The sequence below is a fragment of the Choloepus didactylus genome, chromosome 3 (genome assembly GCF_015220235.1).
Source record: "Choloepus didactylus isolate mChoDid1 chromosome 3, mChoDid1.pri, whole genome shotgun sequence".
Lineage (NCBI taxonomy): Eukaryota > Metazoa > Chordata > Mammalia > Pilosa > Megalonychidae > Choloepus > Choloepus didactylus.
The window spans coordinates 48,776,849-48,784,273 of record NC_051309.1 but is presented as its reverse complement, the minus strand read 5'-3'; positions in this window follow the sequence as shown (position 1 = coordinate 48,784,273).

The following is a 7,425-nucleotide window of genomic DNA, read 5'->3' as shown; positions in this document are numbered from 1 at the left end:
CATAAATGAGAAGTAGCGTGTGGTTTGGTGAAGAGAGAAGAGGAATGTAAATTCAGTTTTCAGGGAATAGAACCACGTAAGAAAAATGGACAAGATCAGCAACTATAGATACCAGGTAAGTCAGCTATTTTCACAGTAATATTGCAAAACAATCACTCAAAACTCAGCAATGGGGCAAGATGGCAGAGTGGTGAGATATAGGTTTTAGTTACTCCTATGGGGCAACTGGTAGATAGCCAGGAACTGTGTGGACCAAACACTACAGAGGAATTTGAGTTTGAACACATATCATACAATATTCACAAGCATGTGGAGCAGCTGAGATCAGCAAAATCTGTAAGTTCTTACATCCAGGGGGCCCACACACCTCTCTGCCAGGCACAATCCTGAGGGAGGAAGGGCCATCAGTGCTGGGAACCATCAGAACTGTAGTTACAGAACTGATTAACAAACTCAGAGTGCTGAACAAAAACTCGAACCGTAGATAAACTGAGACCAGACACTGGAGAATCTGGGCACAGTCAGCCTGGCAGAGAAGAGTTAGGGCTAGCAAAAGGAGCAAAAGAAAAAAAAAAAGTAAAAATAGAGACTTTTGGAGGTCGGGGTGAACATACTATGGAGAAGGGCTGGGCTCAAACAGAATCAGGCACATATGCAAATGCAGTGGACCAGGGCTCTTCTCTGAAAAGCCATTTTTTTCTGGTTTCTTGTTTGCTCCTTAATCACCTCCAACTTCTTGTGTTTTTTTTTTTTTTTGCATTTCAATAGCCCATCAGAACTGCAAAGACAGAATTAAAGGGCTTGTCTTTAAATAGTCTATACTGGGCCCCTTTTTTCCTTTTTTCTTTCTTTTCTCTTTTTCTCTTTTTTAAAATAACTATTCTAAGTAGCCCGTTACAGAAAGCATCAAGACTTATAATTTGGGCCCAGGCAAGAGCAGAGTTAAGATAGCTCTGAGAGACAAAGCAATATGTCTAGTGGCAGAGAATATTCACTGAAGATCATAACTTCCCCCAAGAAAAGGGGGTGTGGCCCAGCTCCAGTGGCAGCCCTCCTATGGGGAACTCAGACCCCACGGGCTGGAATTCAGAAACCAGCTTCAGTTAGCCACACTCCTGATGGGGTCAGGGTCACCAGAGTACTAAAGATTCCATATCTCCTGACAATGGTGGGGGAGCTTCAGGTTGGCAAGCACCACCTGCTGGACAGCACAGGAAAAGCACAGAGTCTAAAGGCCTCACAGGAGGGTCTCATTCTTAAGGAAATTCCATACCCTCCTCCTGAGACCCGGGCCTCTCTAGACTGTGAAAACCTGACTGGGGTTGACCATATCTGAGGAGACCTTCACACAAAAAAAGCTACATAGAGGCAGGGCAAGAATTAGAAAAGCAAGATGTGAAAAACTCTGATGAACTAAATAGAACCTAAGTAAGAGGCCTAGAATAACCTGAGCTAAACACCAAAGGTTAGAGAAAAAAAGCCAACCAACAAGAAAACCCTAGGTAAAATAGTGAAAATGAGCTCCAGAATAAACTAATCAAGAAAGTCAGCTGCCTAGACAGTGCAAGATAATGAACCACACTAGGAAAGGTGAAAATATGGACCAGCCAAAGGAACAAATTAATAGTTAAACTGAGATACAGGAGTAGAGGCAAATAATGCTAAATCAATTCAATGAACTGAAGGAAGAACTTGCAGGACACTGATTACGTGCTTCAACTTGGCGGGCCTGGGCTGGGGGACCGGATCCACCCCTGGGGAGGGTAGTGGGCACGGGCGACAGCGCCCTCCACAGCCCCCCGGGCCTGGGAAAGTGAGGCCGGAGGCAGGCCCCATTTCCTCACCCAAAATACACCACTGTTAGGGGAGGCTTGCCGGAGGGAACCGCCTTTTCCCCACCCCCTTATCTTGCCCGGACACTCCCCGTTGCCAGCGCAACTCCCATCACCACCGGTGCGCATACATTGTTGCCAGACACCGTTACGGGAGCAACTCTCACCCCTTTTCAATCAACCTCCGCGCTCTCTCAGAACCAATCCAAGCCTTTAACCCCTACAGCTACCCCGCCCTCTAAACCGCCCAATATAAGCTTGTACTCTCCCCTAATAAACTCTCTCTCTCTTGGTTTCTTCACCCTAAAAGAACCGTGTCCCGCCTGTTCCTTTCTCGCCGCCCTCCATACTTTGCACGCCCCCGCCGGGGACCTGGCCAAGTCCCCCGCCTCGCCCTCACCTCCGGGAAAGAGCCCCCGCCGCCGGTGCCCTCCAAGCAGTCCTGGGAGCCTAGGATTTGGCAACCGGCCGCCACCCCCCCCCCGACGAATCAACTGCGACCGCAACTGGCGCCCAACGTGGGGCTCCTGGAATTAAAAGTCTTCTCTACGCAGCGGTCCAGTAAAACCACCCGCTCGCCCGGACGCCTCTCCAGCTCCCCTTCTCCTCGCCTGCAAAGTAAGGGCCGCCTCTCCCTCGCCGCCCCGCAGAGCCGCCTCTCCCTCGCCGCTCCACGTCTGGGGCCGCCTCTCCCACACCGCTCCGCGCCCGGGCCGCTCTTCCTTTCCCGCATTAACCTAACTCTTGCCCCCGACTACCTTTCGTCTTCTCTTCCTATATCCCCCCCATTCCTCCTAACACTCTTCCTCCAGTAGCTTTCCCTCTTCCCCTCCATTACTTTGCTGTGGTCCTCTGTGTCTTTGTTTCTTTGTTTAGCGCGGTGTGCCTCTTTGCAACCGCCCCCCCCCAAACTGCTCTCGCTACTAGAGGGTCCTGCCTTCTATTCTCACCGTCTCCTTCGGCCTCGCGGCCACGATTTACCTCATTTTCTTTACTCTATAATCAACCCCCCTTTTTTCTTTTCTCCCTCCGCTATGGGTAATCGTCTATCTGCACGCCAAGCACCCCAAGTTCGCGCTCTGGCGGGTCTCCTAGACACACATCGCTGTAAAGTGTCTGTCCGGCAGCTGCAGGTATACTGGGACCTCCTGCTGCCCTTTAACCCATGGCTCACCACTTGCCATCTTTGGGACCCTGTTACTTATGATCGCCTTATTGATCGGGTCACCAACGCCATGGAACATGAGAGCAAGCGCTTCCCTCCCGGCTTGCTCCCCACCTTAATAACCGTCCGCTCCTGCCTTCAAGGCTCCCTCCCCCCTGATCGAGGCCCCATTAAATCCAAGGAGGCCCTATCAACCCAGTCTACAGATTCAGACAGCGATACTAATATAGACCACGATTCGGACACAGAATCCTTAGTCGAGCAAATTAACAACGCGCTCGAAGTCGCCCCCCAAAAACAAAGCAATACTAAGCCTCGCCAAGATGGCGAACTTCCTCCTTCTTCTTCCATCGAGGGGAGAAAGTGCTCCGGCGATGACGTCAGCCCTAAGCTGGGCCGGAAACCGCATGCGCTTTACCCCGCCCTTTCACAGGGCGGAGTTAGTCCGCCATCTTATGCCTTGGGCCCCGCCCTTTCACAGGACGGAGCTAGTCCACCATCTTATGCCTTAGCCACTCCCACCGCGCCGCCGTCTTGCGACGCTTGGGGCCTCCCACTTCCGCCTCCCCCTCCGGCGAGCTCCCCCTCGGAGCCGCTACCGGCAGCTGCCGCCGCTCCTCCCACCCTGCCGACTAACAACCCCTGGCTGCCTTCTACACCTCAAGGCAACCCTTGGGGCAACGCTGCCCCTGCCCCCACTCCCGCGCCAAGCCCTCTGCAAGCGCGTCCTCCTTTCTCTCGTGCCTTTCGCTGCTTTCCTCTTAACCTTACCCCCACACCACAGAAACCGTATGACTGGTATCCCATTGACTCTGATACTATTAAGCAGCTTCGCAGGGCTGTCAAGAAGGACGGGTTAGGTAGCCCATACGCTTCCCAAATACTGCAGGATCTCGGCATGGACTTTTGCATCCCCCAAGACTGGGCCTCGCTTGCCCGTTCCATTCTTAACCCCGGCCAGTTCGTTGATTGGCGTGCTCACTTCCAGGCAGAAGCAGCTAGGCAAAGTGAGCAAGACGCAGCCACTGGAGTCTATCATCACCCCGAAGCCTACTTAGGCACGGGAGCGTTTATAAATGCATCTGCTTATATTAATGTACCTGCCACCTTTTGGCCTATCCTTCGGGGAATCGCCTTGCAAGCTTTTGCCAACTGCTCCGCCTGTCGGCCTAATAAATTCACCAAGCTCTTCCAGGAGCCGAGTAAGCCTTTCGCCACCTTTGTCTCCAGAGTCGAAGAAACCTGCGCTCGAAAGGTAAGTAATCCCCAGGCCCAATATTACAGGTGCCCATCCTCAAATCCTAAAAAATCGTACTGCAATTCCCCCAACAAGTACTACTGTGCATACTGGGGGTGTGAAACATTAGCCACTAATTGGAAGCCTCCTGTTCCTAATCATTACCTTACCTTAAAGTGGGCCCCTACAGGGTGCAAACTTCCTACAGTTAACTGGCTCGGCCAAGAAAGTGAGGGATCCTGCACACATCTTAATCTTACAGTGCAGCTCCCCACTAATCCCTCCTGGTTACTCGGTCAAACTTGGGGCTTCAGAATCTATGAGAAAGAAGCCGACCGAGGATCACTTATTCTCATAAAAAAGGAGGCTGTAAGCCAACCATGCCAAAATACTGCATTAAAAACACCCTCTGGCATAAGTCCCAACCAAGTCCTTAACCCCCTTTATCCACAGCCCTCCAGCCGCACCTCAACTACAAGCAGCACACCCGGAAACCGCACCTCAGCTGCAAACGGCGCGTTGCCAACACCACCACCCCAACCTCGTCCACCCCCCGCCCGTTACTCCTCTCCCCTCCTCAGCCTTATCCAAGCGGCCTTCACCTCAGTGAATTCCTCCAACCCTAATCTTACCTCCTCTTGTTGGCTTTGCCTCTCCACTTCCTCCCCCCTGTATGAGCCAGTTGCCTCCAACCTCTCCTTTTCAGAAAACACAGAGGACAGCCCCTCGGAATGCAATTGGAATACCTCTGCCGTCCCCCTAACCTTTCATTCAGTCTCCTTTACAGGAAAGTGCATCCGCCCTCGCTCAAGTAACTCTCCCAACCTCACAGCTTGTGCCGACTACTCATCTCCCAGCAGCTCTGCAAAATTTCTCATTCCTCATAACTCCTCCCAATGGCTCTGCTCCTCTACAGGGCTTACCCCCTGCCTTAACGTGCAAACCCTCAATACAACTAATGAAACTTGCCTCCTAATTGTCCTTATCCCTAGGGTCCTATACCACAGCGAGGAAGACTTCTTCCTCCGCCTGGAAACAACTGCAGCTTCTGCCCCACTGCAAAAGCGAGAGCCCATCACCGTCCTCACGATTGCCTCCCTCCTAGGTCTTGCAGGCGCTGGCACCGGAATCGCTGCATTAGCCAGTCAAGACTCCGCCCTAACTCACCTCCGGGCGGCTGTTGACGAGGACATTCGTCACCTACAAGACGCTATTTCCCATCTTAAAAATTCTGTCAATTCCCTCTCTGAGGTAGTGCTCCAAAACCGCCGAGGTCTCGACCTTCTCCTCCTCAAAGAAGGAGGCCTCTGCGCCGCCCTAGGAGAAGAGTGCTGTGTATATGCCAATTCCACAGGTCTCGCCGAGGACAGCCTAAAAAAGGTCCGAGAGGGACTGGAACAACGCAAAAAAGACCGTGAAGCCACCAGCTATTGGTCCCACATCTTTACCCCCCTCCTCCCATACCTCCTCCCTCTCCTCGGCCCCCTACTAATGATTATTCTAGCTCTCACCTTAGGACCCTGCATTATCCGCAGAATTGTCCAGCTTGTAAGGAAACAAACGGATGCTATTTTTTCCTCGTTCGTGCAAGTCCAGTACCAGCGACTCGCCACCTCTGACGCTCCCTACTCCGAGATGACAACCAACCCTCCGCGACCTCACCGCCACCGGTCAACCCGCCAACCGCGAGGCCCTTCTCGATCGCCTGAACATCGCACCAACCTCGAGCTCCAGCTTCTCTGAACCTCCAACTTTAAACCCCCCACCCTCGTCCATCCCGCAAGCAGCAAGGCCCCTGTCGAGCGCCCGGGCGCCACACCAACGCCGAGCTCCAGCCTCGCTGAGCCACCGTCAACCCCTTTTCCCCTCCCCGACCTCCCCCTTCCCTCATCCCTTAGCGGACCTCTCCGGTAAGCTTCTTCCTTTAATTAGAAAAGAAGGGGGAAATGCGGGACACTGATTACGTGCTTCAACTTGGCGGGCCTGGGCTGGGGGACCGGATCCACCCCTGGGGAGGGTAGTGGGTACGGGTGACAGCGCCCTCCACAGCCCCCCGGGCCTGGGAAAGTGAGGCCGGAGGCAGGCCCCATTTCCTCACCCAAAATACACCACTGTTAGGGGAGGCTTGCCGGAGGGAACCGCCTTTTCCCCACCCCCTTATCTTGCCCGGACACTCCCCGTTGCCAGCGCAACTCCCATCACCACCGGTGCGCATACATTGTTGCCAGACACCGTTACGGGAGCAACTCTCGCCCCTTTTCAATCAACCTCCGCGCTCTCTCAGAACCAATCCAAGCCTTTAACCCCTACAGCTACCCCGCCCTCTAAACCGCCCGATATAAGCTTGTACTCTCCCCTAATAAACTCTCTCTCTCTTGGTTTCTTCACCCTAAAAGAACCGTGTCCCGCCTGTTCCTTTCTCGCCGCCCTCCATACTTTGCACGCCCCTGCCGGGGACCTGGCCAAGTCCCCCGCCTCGCCCTCACCTCCGGGAAAGAGCCCCCGCCGCCGGTGCCCTCCAAGCAGTCCTGGGAGCCTAGGATTTGGCAACCGGCCGCCACCCCCCCCCCGACGAATCAACTGCGACCGCAAGAACTAATTAAAGATGTTCAAACAAATCACCTAAATCAATTCAAACATCAAGTCAGTGAACTGAGGGAAGATATAGCAAAAGAGATGAAGGATATAAGGAAGACACTGGATGGCCATAAAGAAGAATTCATAAACTAGAAAAAACAAATGGCAGAACTTATGGGAATGAAGGGCATAAGGAAGGAGATGAAAAAGACAATGGAGTGATACAACAGTGAATTGAACAGGCAGAAAAAAGGATCAGTGAATTGAGTGACCAGATATTTGAATTCATACACACAAAAGAACAGATGGTGAAACTAATGGAAAAATATGTGCAGGGTTTTAGGGAGCTGAGTGACAACATGAAGCACACTAATATTTGTGTTATGGGTGTCCCAGAGAGAGAAGAGAGGGGAAAAGGGGAAGAAAGAATAACAGAATTAATATTCACTGAAAATTTCCCAACCCTTATGAAAGAAAATTAGAGATTCAAGAAGTGCAGAGCACCCCAAAAAGAATAGATTCCAATAGACTTACTCCAAGACATTTGCTGATCAGATTGTCCAATGTCAAACATAAAGAAAGAATTCTGAAAGCAGCAAGAGACAAGCAATCCA